This window comes from Rhinolophus sinicus, chromosome 2 (genome assembly GCF_057876585.1).
Source record: "Rhinolophus sinicus isolate RSI-liver-muscle chromosome 2, RSI-T2T, whole genome shotgun sequence".
Taxonomy (NCBI): domain Eukaryota; kingdom Metazoa; phylum Chordata; class Mammalia; order Chiroptera; family Rhinolophidae; genus Rhinolophus; species Rhinolophus sinicus.
In genome coordinates this window covers 118,855,343-118,873,207 of record NC_142502.1, presented here as the reverse complement: position 1 = coordinate 118,873,207, position 17,865 = coordinate 118,855,343, and the positions used below count along the sequence as shown (strand labels likewise).

Below are 17,865 nucleotides of genomic sequence, written 5' to 3'. Positions count from 1 at the left end.
CACTAAACTATTGTCTATGAGTTTTTGTTCCTTCATTTGTTTGTCTTCTTCTTTTGTTCTTTTCAATTTTATGTACCACATATCTGTGAAATCATATGGTAAAGGCAAATCTTGGGAAGACAGGAACATCCTACTGGTGTTTGCCATGCCAGGCATATATTACTGTGAAATCTTATGGTGTCCAGTCTTTAAAATATACTCAGAAGATCAAATACACTCCATGTTGGAGTCACCTTAGTCTCGGCACCATCCTTCTGGTCGGATGTGATATCCAATGGGGCCCCAGGCCTCACATTTCCTAGAGGTGCCTCCTTATAACTAGAGGCTGCCAGCCCCACTGTACTTCTTGAGGTATACACACTGCCTCTACTGGATTCTGCTTCTTCTGGATTCTGACACAGTGGGTGGGAAAAGGGTAGGCTGGCTGGATAAAACTTTGTGTTCAAACTGCTTTATGATTTCAAAGTATATTTTTTAATTTTAGATCTACTTCGACATAATGCCACACCCCTCTGAATGCCCAAAGGTTGTTTGTAAAAGTAAATCATTTTTAAAAATTCAATTTAGTTTAATTTAGTTTAATTTTATTTAATATTTTTCTAGTTAAAGTTTATTGGGGTGACAATTGTTAGTATAGTTACATAGATTTCAGGTGTACAATTCTGTAATACATCATCTATATATGACATTGTGTGTTTACCACCCAGAGTCAGTTCTCTTTCCATAACTATGGATTATATTGGATTCCCTTTACCCTCATCGACCACCATCCGACCCCCTTTTGCTCTGGTAACCACTAAACTATTGTCTGTGTCTAAGAGTTTTTGTTTCTTTATTTGTTTCTTGTGTTTTTTTCTTTTTTTTTTTTCTTTTTCAGTTTTGTGTACCACATATCAAGGAAATCATATGGTAAAGGCAAATCTTGGGAAAACAGGAACATCCTTCTGGGGGAATGACACGCCAGGAAAGCCTCGGGGTGAAATCTTGCGGTGTCCAGGCATTCAAATATACCCAGAAGATCAAATAAACTCCAAGTCTGAGTTACCTTAGTCTGAGGGCATCACCCCTGTGGTGGGATGTGACAGTCAATGGGGCGTCTGTCCTCAGAGTTCCTCGAACTGCCTCTTTGTAATCAGAGGCTGCCAGTGCCACTCTACACTCTGAGGCATCTACGTTGCCTCTCCTGGATTCTACCTCTACTGGATGTTGACACAATGGGTGGACAAAATGTAGGCTGGCAGTATGAAGTTTTGTGTTCAAATTGCTTTATGATTTCAAAGATTTTTTTCCCCAGTTTTTAAATGTATATTGGCATAACCCCACACCAGCCTGAATGCCCAAAGGCTGTTTGTAAAGGCAAATCTTGGGAAGACAGGAACATCCTGCTGGGGCAGACATGCAAGGCATACATCACTGTGAAATCTTATGGTGCATAGGCATTAAAATATACCCTCTACATCAAATATACTCCCTGTCTGAGTCATCACAGTCTCAGGGAATAACCCTTCTGGTGGGATGTGACAGTCAACGGGGCTCCAGGCCTGACAGTTCCTACAGCTGCCTCCTTGTAACCACAGGCTGCCAGCCCCACTTAGTATTCTGAGGCATCTACACTGCCTCTACTGCATTCTGTCTCTACTGGATTCTGGCACAATGGGTGGGCAAAGGGAAGGCTGGCTTTATTAAGCTTTATGTTCAAATTGCTTTATGATTTCAAAGTATTTTTTTCAATTTTTAATTTTATTTTAACATAACCTAACACAAGCCTGATTCCCCAAAGGCTGTTTGTAAAGGAAAATCTTAGGAAGACAAGAACAACCTATTGGGGGTTGACATGCCAGGCAAGCATCGCTGTGAAATCTTATGGTGTCTAGGCATTAAAATATTCCCACAAGTTCACAAATACTCCATGTTGGAGTCACCTTAGTCTCAGGACACCAACCTTCTAGTGGGATGTGACAGTCAGTGGGGCTCCAGACCAGAGAGTTCCTAGAGCTGCCTCTTGGATCAGTGTTTTCCAGCCCCAATGTACTACTCTGAGGCATCTACGCTGCCTCTACCAGATTCTTTCTCTACTGGAATCTGACATAATGGGTGACCAAAGGGAAGGCTGGCTTTATAAAGATTTGTGTTCAAATTGCTTTATGATTTCAAAGTATTTTTTTCAATATTAGATCTTCTTTGACATAACATCACACCAGTCTGAATGACCAAAGGCTGTTTATAAAAGCAAATCGTTTGTTTTTCTGTTTTTTTCTTTAATTTAAATTAAGTTAATCTAATTATATTTTTTTGTAATTAATGTTTATTGGGATGACAAATGTTAGTAAAGTTACATAGATTTTCAGGTGTACAATTCTGTAGTAAATCATCTACATATCACATTGTGTGTTCACCACCCAGAGTCAGTTCTCCTTCCATAACTACATATTGGATCCTGTTTACCCTCATTGACCACCCACCTCCGCCCTCAACTTCTGGTAACCAAAAAGAATTGTCTGTGTCTATGAGTTTTTGTTTCTTCATGTACTTGTCTTGTCCTTTTGTTCTTTTCAGTTTTATATCCCACCTATCAGTGAAATCATATGTTAGAGGCAAATCTTGGGAAGACAGGAACATCCTTCAGGGGGTTGACATGACGGGTAAGCATCACTGTGAAATCTTATGGTGTCCGGGCATTAAACTATACCCATAAGATCAAATATACTTAAGAAGAGTTTACACTTTTTATCTATCTATCTCTGTATTATCTATCTATCAATCAAGCTATCTCTCTACCTCTCTATCATCTATCATAATTAGACGTTTATTATAAAATTAAATGTCAAGTGGGAAGTAGAAACAATATTTCCATATTTTCAGTTTTCTCTCAGAAATTGAGTAAAAATCTGTTAAAAAGTATATTGGAAAATATTCTGTCCCTTTGGTGTTATTACTGAGCAAGCTCCTGATGCCCAACACACATAAGTGCCATCAATATGGCACTAGTTTTTGAGAAAAGAAAAAGCTTTTATTGCTAAGTTTACCAGCAAGAAGACAAGAGCAAGGCTCAAGTGTGTCTCTCCAATCTAGAGTTTGGGGCGAGTTTTAAGGGATTAGGGGGAACAGACTGGTATATGGAAATGCTGACAGGCCAGCTTTTGATTGATTGGAGGGCTTTGGAAGTTGGCCATTAATGGTGAGAAAAGGTTATTGGCTTCAGCACCAGGTCTTCCTGGACAATGGAGTCTTCATGTCTGACAGGTTCCGGCATTTAAGCTCTGCTTATGTCCCGGTCCTTCAGTTCTGTGGAGGGGCGGGTGAGACTGGTTCTCGGTCAAAGTTCTCTCCTCTGTACATGCTATAAGTGTATGACTTGTAGTTTTGGTCTGTTTTCTCTGAGAAGCAACTCAGTATCTTGTTAGAAACAGAATGGGACTGGTTTGAGCCAGTTCTCCAGTTACAGTTTAAGCGAAGCTCCTGTTTAGGAATTTAGCAATCATCATCTATCAGGGTTCAGTATTTCCCCTTTTTTGATTGCTCGCTTTCCCCATTCCTTCTGTACCCTCTCCAGCAAGAAGACAAGAGCAAGGCTGGAACACTGTTCCTCTGCTTCTTCAGCTTTGACTTTCAGTCCTGATACACACTTCAGGTCCTCCCCTTGCCATTTTCTCGGGCTACCTTGTCTTAGTCCCTTATTTCAAGCTGAACTCTTTTTCTCTTTTTGTTAGTTTCAGGTGCACAAAACAATGTAGTAGTTAGACATTTATACCCCTCACAAATTGATAACCCCCTCCCCCAATCTACTACCCCTCTGACATTGGATACAACCGTTACATTTCCTTATGCTGTACTCCAATTCTTGTGACTATATATATATATATATATATATATATATATATATATATATACATATAAAATTATAGTTGACGTTCATTATTGTTCAGCTTCAGCTTCAGGTGTACAGAGCAGTGGTCAGGCATCTACACCATCCCTGAGGTGGTCTCCCTAGTAAGACAAGTGTCGATCAGATACTCTACAAAATCTTGACAACATTATTGATTATATTCCCCAAATTGACTTTTGTATCCCCATGGCAATCTTGTGGTTACCGATTGTCCTTCCTAATCCCCTCCCCTTCTCCTTCATCCTCACCCCCCTCCCATCTAGCAACCCTCAGTTTTTCCTCTGTATCTTTGAGACTGTTTCTCATTAGTTTGTTCATTTATTCTATTCTTTAGATTCCACATATAAGTGAGATCATATGGTATTTGTCTTTCTCCGTATGACTTATTTCACTTAACATAATGTTTTCTAGGTCCATTCATATCGTTGCAAATGGTAAGATTTCATTTTTCTTTCTGGCCGAGTAATGCTCCTTTATGTAAATGTACCAGTTTCTTAATCCAGTCATCTACCATTGGGCATTTCAGTTGTTTCCATGTCTTGGATATTGTGACTAGTGCTGTTTATTGTGAATAAACATAGAGGTGCATAAATTGTTTTCAAATTATTGTCTTGGATTTCTCTGGATAGGTACCTAGGAGTGGAACTGCTGGATCATAAAGTAGTTCCATTTCCAGATTTTTGAGATACCTCCATACTGATTTCCATAGTGGCTGCACCAATCTGCAATTCCATCAGCAGTGCACGAGGGATCCCTTTCTCCACATCCTCTCCAGCACTTGTTGTTTGTTGATTTATTGATGATAGCCATAACTCTTGATGTTGTGCCCTGCCCTCTTGATTATAATAGGACCTGTGCCCTGAGTAGGGGACATACCCTCCCAGGACCTCCACTGGCTGGAACACTGTACCCTCTGCCCCACAGGAAAAGATTAGGATATTGTGTCATAGGTGGTTTCCACTTGAGTGGCCAGAGGCTGTGTATCTGGGAGCAGAGTGTGGTGAGATAAGAAGGGGGACTTCCACCTGCAGCTGGCGGTCCTCCCAGTTTCGATGGCAAAGCTCAGGGCAAAACTCATAAAGCTGAACTGGCAAAATAATCCCACATGAACCACCACTGCTGTTCCTCAGTCTTACCAGCTCCCACCCCCACCATGTAGTCACCTGACTACTCAGCTTCCAGCTTCAGAATTAAGCTTTCCAATCTATAGAGCTCAGGATTCTTTGTGGCACTCCCACAATGGTGAGCTATGCACATGGGACTCAGAAGTAGGTTGTTCTTCACTAAAGCTCCCTGTACCTGGAGCACTGTTGCTGGTGCTCTGCCCACATAACCTTGGATCTGCCCCACCAGCTGTGTGCTTCTTTCTGACAGGCTTCGGCCTGCTTCCTCCAGGGAAGGCTGCACACACTGGGGTGCTGGGGCAGCTTTGCCCCGTAGCTTTGAGAGCACAAGAGTTTGGGAGCTGACATCTGCCTGGGGCAGCAATAAGGAGGAGATAATGGCAGGAACAGGAGTGCCCAGATCCCTGCCTTGAGGAGGGGCACACTCTGGAGCCCCTGAGCATCAGGCCAAAGCTGGGACTGTGCTAAACCCATACTCTGCTTGCTTTCCCCTCCCACCCTGCTTCTCCACTCCCTAGGGATTCTCTCCTGAGATGGCTTTTAAGTCAGTCACTTGCACAGGAATTCTCTTCTGAGGGTCTGTTGCCAGAAACCAATCCCAAACAGGGAATCCCACAGGCTCCAGGAGATCTGTGAGAACACTGCCTTGTGAGACAGCCTATGGCTGATTGTAGTTTCCTGCTGCATTAGAAGCCAGGATGTGACCCGACATTCCACCAAATTCCATCTCCCTGGGACATGAGCTGTGACAGGGTGGAGAAGGAGTGCTGGGAGAAGTTTTGTGCTAGTTTCCTGGGCTCACAAGCACATGCATTGCTGGGGAGGATATTTGAACTAATATCCAGTGTCATAGTAACTCTGTATACAGGCCCTCATGTGGGAAGCTAGCCGACCTGCCTCTCCCCACCCCCCTGTTCCCTACCTCCCATTGCTGATGCTCGTGGTGGTCGGGGATGTTCCTCATCACCTTCGAGCTTCGGGAGGCAGCCAGTGGCCCCTAGTCAAGGCCACAAGGACTGTGGAGTTCTAATCATACTGTGGGCCAAGCCCTAGACAGCCAGTCCAGTTTTCCTGCTAAACTTTGGATCTAAGTCTGACTTCTCTGAGTGGACCCCAATGACTGCTCTTGGGAAACTGGCTGCTTACATGACCATGGCAGTTCAGAGGTTCTGTGGGACAATCTAACACACGGAGAGCTGTCCATTAGCTACTCACAAGCCTTCCTGGTTCATGTCATCTTCTGGCTGGGGACCCTGTTCCTAGTGCTACCTGAAAGCCATACTCTGTACTTGCTTTAGAGTCCTTGCCATCATCGTCCACATCCACCAAGGGTCCCTTCTACACACACCTGCTTGCTCCTACAACCCACAGCAGGTGTGCTGCTTCTCAGGATTTGCTACCAGACGGTGTGTGGGGTGGGTGGTAGAGGAGCAGCACCCACCTTGGGAGCTCCATAGCTCTGGTGACGTTGGCCTTTCCTGGGCCTACACACCTGGAGGTACTTCCTCCAGAAGCCTCAAACAGAGGCAGGCCCTTCACAGTACACACACTTTCAGTGGTGGGAATGTTCTTCTGGGTTCTTTGTGAAAAAGAATGGGAAGCTCTGATGACATCTGGGTTTCTGGGGCTGCAATATGATCCCCATCCAGGATCCCTGACACTTATTCCAAATGTGGGAGCCCGAGTCTTCCCAATATGTCTCCCCAGGATGCCTAAATACTCATTCCCATAAGATCCTGGCCCAGCTAAAACAGACCGAGAAACTCAGCTTGAACCAGCTGAGGTTGCCTGCCTCCCTTGCGTAGGGTAAAAGGAAGATTGGACACATTTTTTATTTGTCTGAACATGAAACATGCTCTGGCTGAACTTTCCTCACTCTCCAGTTGAGACACAGATGAATCAATTAAGTGATAGTCATTCAAGACAAGATGGAGATTTATGAGAAGTGTTAAAAGCCCTGAGTTGCACTTTGTAGCATTTAGGGAAACTTAGTGTAGACCCCTTTCCATAGGTTCTCCAGGAACCAGCTCCAAAAAAAGGCAATGCTAGAAACTGGTTAAGTGTGTGTGTCTCTGAGAGGACATGGTGGCCCAGGCTCATGCAGGGAGACTTTGCCTGGGAGATGGGAACTTGGCCCCATGGCAAGAACATCCCTGGCCAGGATGGGAGGTTTCCCAGAAGGCTATCAGGAACCTCATGAGAGCAAGGACCCTCATTCTTGCTTTGCTTACTGTGAACATGGACATGCAATGATGACATTTCTCATGAAGTGTGCTCATAATTAGTCAAGTGGAAGTCAAGGTGAGCTTGGAAGTCACTGGAATCCAGAGACCAATCATGGAGTAGAATGAGCTAGGATTGAGAGGGTGGGAGGGGAGAGAGGTGTGAACTCCACTGATGAGGCACGTGGGGTACCAGGGGAGAGCATAGCCACCCACATCACATCTACGCATCTGATTGCTCTCTGAGGTGGACAGCTGCCAGCCAGCACTACCTCCCAGTCTGTGGCGCCCAGAGACCAAGAGGGACAGTGACCCCAAAGGTGAAGAGGACTCTGCTGGAAACCCAACAACATTACTGACAAAAATTTAATTCTCATGGCCTATACACCGGAGACAGCTGAAGATCTCCCTGGTTATCTTAGAGCCACTGGAAGTTCCCTCCACTCCTACTGCCATCAACCCAATGCTGAGCCCATCTTGATGAAAACAACTGTTGCCTCTTCTTCTGAGAAGGAATTCTGAAGCACCAAGTGAGAGGCAAGGCATTATAATGTTCCAAGAGAACCCAGAAGATGTAGTGAGTGACAAAGTGCTGCTGCTAGGGTAAGGTCTTGAGAAGAACTAAGGACTCAAGGGGCTGTGACGTCTGTGCTGGCCAGCTTGGTGTCAGGGCATGCTCTGTTCTAACTGCAGCAGTGCATAGGGTGCTTGTCAATATTCATTTGGGAAAAAACTTCAGTTTAAAATGGGCTTGATTTTCTTCCCTTCTTTCCTCCCTTTGCCCTCTCTCTCTGGAGCAGTGGTGGAATAACTGGTCTGAACACAGGCCATGGTGCCTGTATAAAGGTTGGGTTGATCGGGGGGCTTCAGGGACACTGACCATAGAACAAACAGGTCTGACTGGGGGCTTCTCCTGAACCAGGGCTCAGTGAGCACTTTCAATAAGAGACTAGATAGTAAATATTTCAGGTATCGTGAGTCACATTTTCTTCTATACTGTTGCTTTTGTAACAACCTTTTAAAAATATAAAAACCTTCTTAGTCCCAGCCATACAAAATGACTAGATTTGGCCCATGAGCCATAGTTTTCCAACCCCTGTGATCGTAGGTCAACAATCCACAAAGGGAGAGAGGAGAGGAGGGCACTGATGGTTAAGAAGGGACGATGGGTTTTCCACTTAAAAGTAAACCTCTTAGGAAAAGAAAGCTGGTTATCAGTATAAATCTAATTGCACCAAACTGGAAGAGAGAGAGAGAGAGAGAGAGAGAGAGAGAGAGAGAGAGAGAGAGAGAGAGAGAGAGAGAGAGAGGAAGAAGGAGGAGGAGGAGGAGGAGGAGGAAGAAGAAGAAGAAGAAGAAGAAGAAGAAGAAGAAGAAGAAGAAGAAGAAGAAGAAGAAGAAGAAGAGGAGGAGACCTAGAAAGGTTTAAGAGTGTTTTTAGTCCTGTGTCTAGCTTTCCTCTCTCCATCATTTGTTATATGAACAAAAAAAAGGGCCACATACAAAACCTGATAAGCGCAGAGGAGGCCAGTATGGCAAGCCCTACAAACTTCGAAACTGAAAATAACCATACAGGACGGTCTGAACATAAAAATTCCTAACTAAAAGTGGATCATGGTCGGTAGTCACATCCTTGGTCTGTAGCTTCCTTGACAAAGGTCAATCTTTACCTTAAATGAGCCTGTGTATGAAGTGTGATAAAGAAATATGGTGAATGTTTAAATTTTAAAAAATTACTACAGTAAAAGACACATTGCCATTAATCCCCCTCAAAATATTCCCCCTCGCTTTGAACACACTCATCCTGAATCAATTAAAAACATTTACCTTTCATGGTTATTTTGACTTTGGGGAAGAGCCAGAAGTCATGGTGCCAGATCTGGTGAATAAGGTGGATGAGGACACACCATAATGTTTTCATTTGACAGAAATTCTCATACCAGAAGTGATGTGTGACATGCAGCTTTTCCATTGTGATCAAAACATACGGTGAATGCTGCTGCCAAGTGCCATCCAATGGAAAGGCAAGGATCTTCAATATGGGAAGCAGTAAGTGGAACCTTAGTAACAGTGTCTGACAAGCTTCAACTTGTTTTGTGCAGTCAGTCAGGTGTGAGCTATGGTTGAAAGGTGTGTTTTAAAGCTTGCTGTAAATCATCCTCCATCCTGACAATGCTCTGTGTTACACATTGCTTCTGGTATGGCAGTTTGTGTTAAATAAAAACATATGGTGTGTTCTCATCCACCTTATTCGTTGGATCTGGCACCATGCGACTTCTGGCTCTTCCCCAAAGTCAAAATGATTCAAAACATCAAGGCAGCCATGGCAGCACAACTAAAGACACTCACGGAAGAGGACTTCCAGAACTGCTTCAGAAAGTGGCAAGAAGGACGGGATGTGTGCAAAACGAGGTGGAGTATTTTGAGGGGAGATTAATGGCAGCATGTTTTTTATTGTAATAATTTTGTTTTAAATTTAAAAATTCATCGTATTGTTTGATCACACCTTCTATTATCTTTTTTACATCTAAGATAACATACCCTTGGAATGTCAGAGTAATCACTTTTTCTGGACCTCTCAGGGTACAACCCACTGGACCAGAGCAGGAGACTATAGAACCCCTCATTGTTATCTGGTTCCCCGCATATCATCTCTATGTGCTATAAAATGTTAATTGTTAACTATCCTGTGCCCACCCACGTAAAATAAGTATTTTTAATTCAATCCCAGAGATTGTCCTGCTTTACTTTCTCCCACCCCCTTAATCTACTACCAATGGATTTCAGGTAGTCCTCCCTGTCTCCTCCTTTGCTTCTAATGTACAAAATAAGCTGCAAAGCTGCCATTCTCTGGGAGCATTTTCTTAATCCATTGGGATTTTTCTTCCTGGCAATTGTCATCAGTTTTGTTTAAATAAACTCATTAAACTTCTTTACAGGTTTGGATGTTTCTTACAATGACAGTTATTAGCATTCCCCATACTTGAATTCAGAATATTCAAGTTTATATGGACTAAAAGTTTGAAGTTCCAGTAACAGCAAAACCAACACTAGTCTACTAGGGGCAAGAGGGGGCAAGGGACAGACTGTACATAGGCTTTGATGTAGCGTAGGGAATCAGGCCCATTTCCCTGAGAGCAAGCTGGGAGGTGCAGTGTAAGCTTGGGCAGGATGAGAAGGGCAAAGGACCCACCCAGGAGCTTCTGAGAACAGAGGGGCTCTGAAGGGCAGAGGGACAGAGGTCGCTGGCTTGCTGCACAACTTTGGGGAGGAGAAATTTCTGCTCAGGGCTCCCTCCTGTTCACGCATATTTCCGTGACAAAGATGCTCTGATCCAGAGACCCTCTCAGGTAAGAACTGCCTTACTCAGTGTATTTCCACCAACGCTTTGTTGGTTTGCTTTTTCTTAACACTGTCTGTTAGGAATGTTTTGAGATCTGTTAAATAAACAGAAAGGACCCCTGAAGCTCCAAGTGCTAGGAAGAACTGCGGAAGTGTGAGATGCAGACGGATGCAAAGGCATTGGACCAGCGTGGTTGCACTCGGCGCAGGGGAAGGAGCGCTAGCCATGGGGTGGGGCCTGAGTCCAACTCCTTCTACCTGTCTATGGGGCCGGCTGTCTCCCGGATGCTTCTCATCCCAAAAGTGAGACTGTTGAACCATGTGATCTTCTGATTCTTCTAATTCTCATTCTAAAGTTTTATGAGTCCAAGCTCATAGTTTATTTCCCATTGCTTCTTTTTTTTCTCCTAATGAATGGTTTCAAAGTAAGTTCATCATGAACATTTACAATTTGATCGTACACAACTGTGGTGTATAGGGGAATATGTGTGTGTCTCTAGCTTGAGACGTGTGTGTGTCGTGTGTGTGTGTGTGTGTGTGTGTGAATATGTAATATGTGATTAGAACAACAGTTTTTTAAAATGTATCCATGACTATTGAGAATGTTAGATTGTCCAGGACACATAGATAATCACCTTTTCCATCATCTTTATCTTATAAGGACTGGGAATAAAGGTTTTTAAAAATTGAACAAAATCATTAATTCTTCTGTATAGTCTTCAAGTACTTTTTAAAAGAACATAGCAGAGCTTCATAACAGAGAAATCCATACACTTTCTGTGACTGAAATTCGTGAAGAATATAAGAATGGAATTTACTTTGTAATTACAGTAAAAATAATTTAACAGTTTATAAAAGAAGGGCAATTTTTGCCTAGTTGTAAGTTCCATACATTGCCTATAGTCTCACAATTACCTCCTAAACGCCCTAAGTCTATTGTACACAGAAAGGGAGTTGTTATGTGCTTGCTGTCTAAATGATTAGGTAGCTCCTAGAATGTAAATTGGAGATATTTGGTATGGGTGTTCACTGATAAAAATTTATTTGCTCTTTTATCACACTGCTTCAGTTCACAAGATATTCTCAGTGCAACTCAGCACTTTCCATACATACGATATTCTATTAGATTGTTTGTCATGTGTTTAGTGATTTGCATGCTTATTTTAGAAAGTAGAAAGAAGGAAGAATGTAAACAGGGCTTCCTTTGTCATTGAGTAGAGTAAATAATTTTCTGCGTCAGATGATGGAGTCGCACGGGAAAGTACCAGTCTCACAAAATGTGCTTTCCTGACACTCCTTTAAAATAACGCACTGACCTTTGTGCAACTTGTGTAAATGATGGTAGACACTTTCCTGAGACAGGTTTTAAGAAAAAAGAAGAAGCAGAATACCATTACATGTGTACCTAAACAATTTGGCAATTCTGACAATTTTGCTAGGAGTCTCTTTTTAAGAAGCATTACACGGAATGCTTTCCAGAAATGTGACAGTTAAGGTTTTCTTACAGTGAATGTGGTGCTGGGTGTTAAATTTTATTTTCCTTGGGCTAATTTAAGGTCTCTCTCTCTCTCTCTCTCTCTCTCTCTCTCTCTCTCTCTCTCTCTTTCTCTTTCTAAGAAACCCATCTGAAATATAAAATCCTCTGTTTCCAGCCTTGTGTTGACCACAAAAGTGGGCTGTTTATTGTTTATCCCATGCTCCCATCACTTGTCGCCCAGCTTTGTCCCTTCTCTTTGGTCTTAAGACCATCTCCAGCTTGAGACGGCCTGGGTCAGGCACAGCTCCCTGCCTTCTCTTCATTTTATCCTCCACACCTCATAACCTTATATCTCTAAGAAATGGGCCATCCTTGGTCCCTCATTCTTGACCATCAGGGATAAAAACTTTCATATTCTCCTCGTGTTCACTTCTCATATACTTTGCTTCTCTTATTCACTTTCTCTTATGTTGAAGTTCTACTCTTATTTAATTCTCTCTTTTCATGAATTTTGTCTCTGGGAGGCCAGGCTATTGTAAACTAGTCACGGAGTTAAATCATGTGTTTCTTTTTCCTTAGTATAGGCGAGCACATTATCATGTGGTAGGTGTATATGTGAATGATCACGTATTTTAATCTTAAACTTCTACCCAGGGTTTGATCACATTTTGATGAAGTATAGCAGTGCCATATAATCTACAGATATTGTGCAAAAGCTTGGGGTTGGAGAAAGGCTGTCAATGTTTTAAGCATTCTTGGTCAGGAGGTTCAAATGTGTAAAATCTAGTAAGGAAGTCCTGACCAATTCCCCGTGCTCTTAGATCTCTGTGCGGAAGTTCAGCGTGCTCCCTCCCATCTTCTTCTGGTAGTCCTTGTCAAATTCTTCATTCTGAGCCACAGTAAAATAGATCTACAATAGTTCTAAAAGAGAAACAAGGCAAAGACTCAGTGATTATCAGAGGAGCACAAGGGAAGTGAGCGTGCACACTTCGAGCCAGCACAGGAAAGGGGAAGGAAAGGAAGCCTGCCTTTCAAACCTGTACAGCGGTGTTGCTGACAAGACTAAGTCATGGTGTAAAATATTTGTGGAAAGCCTAAGCAGACCATGGAGACCACAGAGTCTAATTGGCATCTTAGTGTATAAGTCTTATATACCCTTCCTCATAAAAGGGGAGATAGACTGATCCATGACACTGGTAAGCCAAGTGGTGTAGTTGGTCTTTGGGTTTTGTTTCATTACTTCAAAAGAGGTGTGACAGATGATTTTATTCCGAACTTCCTCCGACATGTCTTTCTCAGAGGAGCCTCTGAGTGTGGTGATTAGGGGCAAGTGGTTGGGGCCAGATCTGAAAGGTAGGTGGTGGTCAGGTCAAGCAGGCTTAGGGACTGAAAGTGAGTTTGGGTTTTACTCTAAATCAAGAGGGTCGCTTTGAAGGGCTTCACACCCTTGCTTAAAATCAGGGTTTTGATTTGCACTGGACAGAGAGCACACTGACTGTTGTTGGAAAATAGTTTGTGGGGGACAGGAGTGCCAATAGCAAGAGCAGTTCAGAAACCCATTTGCAGTCAAATAACTGCTCACTGGAATTTATTCAGCCTTGGAGTAATGCTATGAAGACATTCACTTTATAGACATGCTCTGGATTATAAATTTCGGCAACAGTTATGGGAACATGTACCCTGGCTAATATTATTAAAGACCTGTGCTGTCCATGGAGAAAGAAGCAGTCACAGATCCCAGCTGCCTTACCTGTTGGCCGCTTTTCAGTGGACACACCTGTTGGGGTGTATTGATTTACCATTTGGACACCTGCAGGGATCATTTATTTCTCTTCACAATAGAAGTATTTTCAGGGAAAGCCGGACTCACTACTCAGTTTCCTGAGAGATTTAACACAATTTCATCATTGGTGGAAATAAGCTCACTCGTGTGTGACCACAAAAGGATTAAAGAACTGTTTACCTGCTCATAAGGAGGTAGAGCTTATCTGGGAGCCTGTGAACAGTGCGTGCGCTGTGGGGAGTGGGCTTGTCAGGGCTACCCACTGACTTCCTTCTTCCTTACCACGTGAAGAAGAAAAATGCAGTTGAGTGAAATTCACCTCTGAGAAGTGGACAGGACTATAATTGTAGGTAAGTCTATATTTGAGAACAAAACAAAAACTTTCTAGGGGAGAAAAGTTAACTTTTCTGAGATATGGAATCTCACTCTCAGGAAATTTGCCACCCCAACAATAATTCCCTTAACAGATTCTTTTATAAACACTGGAGTTCATGAGATAAGTCCCCAGTGCCTGTTATTTGTCATAATTTGGAGACAGTAGTACTCATAGAACAGTGTATAAGAACTCAGCAGTGATGGGTCCTGCAGGTGTTATAAAGAGACCTTGGGATTTTAGAAAGGGTTCATGTTCCTTCAAGGGGAAACTCATGGTTGCCAAGTTAGGGAGGCTGGGTTGGGCAAAAGTACCTGGATTTGACTCCAGACTTGAACTGGAACCAAACTGGCCTGGGCTGGTTGGACACTTATGACAGTGACATGGAGGCTTTCTCCAGGAACTCTACAGTTAGCGCTCCCAGACAAGCGCTGAGCTCTGTCTCCTAATCATTTAGGAAAATGAGCACAGTATATCTCTTCTGGGTGGTTTGGATGCGTCTGGCACTCAGCTTTCAACAACTCTTGGCAGGTGCAGCAGGAAATGAGTCAGCTAAAGAGAGTCAAGAAATGAACTCAGACGCATTTGTTAAAGGTCAAGAGAAAAAGTGTTACAGTTGCAATCTTTAGTGACACTGTTTCCTCTGCCTGGACCGCCCCCCCCAACTTAGTTTCTGGTTAAGACCTTGTTATGGGCTGAATTGTGTTCCCACTCGCCACCCCAATTCACATCTTTAAGTCCTAACGCTCAGTACCTCAGAATGCGACTGTATTTGGAGATAGGGCCTTTAGTTAAAATGAAGTAATTAGGGTGGAATCTTATCTAATCTGACGAGTGTCCTTATAAGAAGAGGAGATTAGGGCAGAGGCACACACACAGGAAAGACTGACCATGTGAGGACACAGCAAGAAGGTGGCCATCTACAAGCCAAGGAGTGAGGCCTCATGAGAAGTCAAACCTGGTGACACTTTGACCTTGGATTTCTAACCTCTAGAACTGTGAGAAAATAAATGTTTGCTGCTTAAGTCACTCAGCTTGTGGTATTTTATACCTAGCAAAGAAATACAGACCTGTTCATTATTCAAGACTCAGCTAAAGCTTCTCTTTCTTTGGTAGCCTTCCTTGACCTGTGTCCCCTGACCTAGGCTGTTTTGTGCCCCTTTCATTGAGTGACTGTGGAGTGAAAGGGTCTACATTTAATAATCCCCACAGGACAGTGGATGCAAACTTATTTCCCAGACAAACCAGGATATAGGGAGGTCCATCTCTCCTCAGTGCCCCATGCTGCTTTGTGATTTCCTCTGTGATGTCACTTAGCATGTTGTCACTTAGATGTTAATGAACATCTCTCCCCCACCAATAAGGCCATAAGCTTCTCAAAGGCTGGGCTGTGTCTTGATGCCTCAGTGTCCCCAGTGACCAGAACAGTGGCTAGCATATTCTAGGCACTCATACATGTTTATTGAATGAACGAATGAATGAATATACTTCTGTACAAACTCAATAACTTGATAGGCTTAAAACAGTAATGATATTTATTGTGTTTTTTTTTTAAATCTCCAAAGCATAGAAAGAAAATAGAAGTGTACATAATTCCATGGTTTAACAAACTTATTAGCATTAATTGAAAATTGAAAGTAAGAAAAAATTTAAAAGTACCAAAGCATATAGGATGGGAAGTAAACTTTCTCCTTTCCATTTGTACTCTCAGCTCTTCTTTCCAAAGGTTAAAAAAAAAAAAAAAAAAAAAAAAATCAACTGTTTCCAGCATTCCTGTCTGTTAAAAAGTCATGCGTATGTCTGTGGATCTACTATCTCCTGCCTATCTACTATCTATCATTTCTCTTCTTTATTTTGTTTACCCAAAATTGACCATTCTAAACACACTGCTCGGTAACTTTTTTTCCTAATTAACATCACTCATAGATCTTTCCATATGAGCACAGCTGATCCCTGAACAATGGGTCTGAACTGCTGGGTCTGCTCCTATGCACATTCTTTTCATTGACCCCCTCAGTTCAATTGCCCCACACAGTTCAAACCTGTGCAGTTTAAGGGTCAACTGGCGGTTGTGAATCTGCATATGCGGAGGGCTTACTTAAGTTACTCGGGATTTTTGGCTCTACCAGTGGTCAGTGCCCCTAACTCCTACGTTGTTCAAGGGACAACTGTACTTCCTTCTCATCCATTGGTTTGAATGCTTACTCTTTATTTCATTGCATAGATGCGCCCTGATTTGTGTATGTCGTCCCTGTGCTATAAAGGATTTTTGGGGAAAATGTTGTGACCAGGTCTGCACTGTGAATTGAAGGGCAGAGGAATGTATGTTTAAAATTTTGATAGGGGCAGCTGTGGCCAGCACACTGTGGTGACTCAGAGTTCCCGCCCGGCCCACATTGCTTGGCTCTGGGTGCCAGGGGCTTGCAGGTGCTGGCCCCCTCGGCCTGGGGTGGTCGCAGTAGGGCTGATGATGGTGTTACTAGGGACAGTACCATTGCACCATGCATGGCCAGGCAACTGCAGCAGGTGGGTACAGTGGCGCAGCTCTGGATCTAGTGGGTCAAGTCTGTGGGTGAGAGCAGCAGAGACAGGTTTTGTGGTGTGTTTAACGATGAGGGAAGCATGGTTACTGCTCGGCAGGAACCTTGCCTGTCCTGCTTTTCCTGACCTGTGGGTGTGATGCCCTGACCCTCAGTATATCCTACACGAAGGACCTGTTGCTGCCCATCCAGACATCAACCACAAGTGTAATACACCAATGCCGCATGCGTGTCCTGGAGATGGAGGGCAGGGACTGCGGTGAGGCCACCGCCCAGGGGATAAGCAACTTCCTGAAGATGCAGCCCCCTGCCCCATGCATTTCTAGCCTCATGTGTGATGGAGAAATTCTCCCCCAATAAAGGACATGTTGTGGCCCACAGGCCAGATTGCTTACTCAATACCAGCCAGTTCCCGATGCTTTCGGAGGCACTGTTGGTGATCTCAACCCCAGAAAAGAGAAAGAAGTTAAAGTAACTAACTTCAGGCCCAATATCATAATTTCAGGGTGTGGTATCTCTACATGGGATTCATGGAAACAGCTTGTAATTGGTGAGGTGACTGAAAAGGGTAATGACTTGTTCCAGGTGTATTTTTAACCAGGTGGACAGCGTCATGAGCAGGAAGGAACTGCTGGAGACCCTGAAGAGTTATCCCTCTGTCACCCTTCTGTACAAATGTCAATGGAAAACCGCTTATCTTTGAACAGTATTCTATTCTGGGAAACACAGGGACAATCAATGTGGGAGACCCTGTGTACCTGCTGGGCCAGTAATAGAACCCATATGTCCTGGAATATTTGATGCCTTTAAAAAATGTCCTTAAAAAATGCCAACAGTTGAAGCACAGTGTTTTGAAACTGACATCTCAGCATTTTCTTTAATTCTGTGATTCCCAAGTTTTTCTTCTTTTGCACTTCCTTGCGTCTCAATGCTCCCAGTGTCCCAGTGCTCAAATCAAAGAAATATAGTCCTGATAACTTAGCAGGATTTCAGGAAGTCACTTAAATGATAAGACAGCGTTCTGAAAACTCCTTACCTAACTATGATTGTGGAATAATTCTTTCTCCTTCTTCTTCATTCACATACCCAGGGCACTAACCTCCATCATCTCATTACCA

The 17,865-nt window shown here is 43.2% G+C and overlaps 1 pseudogene; it reads left to right on the top strand.

Annotated features, from left to right (window-relative positions):
• The first annotated feature begins 10,733 nt into the window (after positions 1-10,733).
• LOC109458225 (mitochondrial amidoxime-reducing component 1 pseudogene) lies at positions 10,734-17,520 on the top strand (annotated as a pseudogene).
• The last annotated feature ends 345 nt before the right edge of the window (positions 17,521-17,865 follow it).